This window comes from Triticum aestivum, unplaced genomic scaffold, assembly GCF_018294505.1.
Source record: "Triticum aestivum cultivar Chinese Spring unplaced genomic scaffold, IWGSC CS RefSeq v2.1 scaffold94600, whole genome shotgun sequence".
NCBI classification, from domain to species: Eukaryota; Viridiplantae; Streptophyta; class Magnoliopsida; order Poales; family Poaceae; genus Triticum; species Triticum aestivum.
This window is the reverse complement of record NW_025280177.1, coordinates 1-1,222: the sequence shown is the minus strand read 5'-3', so window position 1 is coordinate 1,222 and position 1,222 is coordinate 1. Positions and strand designations below refer to the sequence as shown.

At 50.2% G+C, this 1,222-nt stretch overlaps 2 non-coding genes and 1 pseudogene across 2 annotated transcripts; all 3 read right to left on the bottom strand.

Annotated features, from left to right (window-relative positions):
• LOC123178476 (uncharacterized) lies at positions 1-76 on the bottom strand (annotated as a pseudogene).
• Positions 77-377: 301 nt separating this feature from the next.
• Positions 378-496, bottom strand: LOC123178475 (5S ribosomal RNA). The gene has a single exon (XR_006489607.1). It is a non-coding gene; the product is annotated as a 5S ribosomal RNA (ribosomal RNA).
• Positions 497-797: 301 nt separating this feature from the next.
• LOC123178474 (5S ribosomal RNA) lies at positions 798-916 on the bottom strand. The gene has a single exon (XR_006489606.1). It is a non-coding gene; the product is annotated as a 5S ribosomal RNA (ribosomal RNA).
• Between the last annotated feature and the right edge of the window lie 306 nt (positions 917-1,222).

Genomic DNA, 1,222 nt, shown 5'->3' with positions numbered 1-1,222 from the left:
ACTACTCTCGCCCAAGCACGCTTAACTTCGGAGTTCTGATGGGATCCGGTGCTTTAGTGCTGGTATGATCGCATCCGACATGTTACCCCCGTCTTCGTCCCTTATGCTTGCCCCTCCCAGCTCCACTACACACACGATTGCACATTCCTTTGGCCGCTCCCGCTCAACTACGGAGACGAGTTTTACCACGGTTCAACTGCACCAGTGCCTATTTACCATGGTTTCGACCCCTTTCAGAACACGCTTGCCGCCGCTAGACGCGTGAATAATGAGCAGCGAGCTAAAACTTACCGTAAACGTGCAAAATAATAAAACGTGCTAAACGTACGTCGCGCTCGTGCGTTTTGTTTTGCACGCGGTGCAAAAAAATTAAAAAGGGAATGCAACACGAGGACTTCCCAGGAGGTTACCCATCCTAGTACTACTCTCGCCAAAGCACGCTTAACTTCGGAGTTCTGATGGGATCCGGTGCTTTAGTGCTGGTATGATCGCATCCGACATTTTACCCCCGTCTTCGTCCCTTATGCTTGCCCCTCCCAGCTCCACTACACACACGATTGCACATTCCTTTGGCCGCTCCCGCTCAACTACGGAGACGAGTTTTACCACGGTTCTACTGCACCAGTGCCTATTTACCATGGTTTCGACACCTTTCAGAACACGCTTGCCGCCGCTAGACGCGTGAATAATGAGCAGCGAGCTAAAACTTACCGTAAACGTGCAAAATAATAAAACGTGCTAAACATACGTCGCGCTCGTGCGTTTTGTTTTGCACGTGGTGCAAAAAAATTAAAAAGGGAATGCAACACGAGGACTTCCCAGGAGGTCACCCATCCTAGTACAACTCTCGCCCAAGCACGCTTAACTTCGGAGTTCTGATGGGATCCGGTGCTTTAGTGCTGGTATGATCGCATCCGACATGTTACCCCCGTCTTCGTCCCTTATGCTTGCCCCTCCCAGCTCCACTACACACACGATTGCACATTCCTTTGGCCGCTCCCGCTCAACTACGGAGACGAGTTTTACCACGGTTCAACTGCACCAGTGCCTATTTACCATGGTTTCGACCCCTTTCAGAACACGCTTGCCGCCGCTAGACGCGTGAATAATGAGCAGCGAGCTAAAACTTACCGTAAACGTGCAAAATAATAAAACGTGCTAAACATACGTCGCGCTCGTGCGTTTTGTTTTGCACGCGGTGCAAAAAAATTAAAAAGGGAAT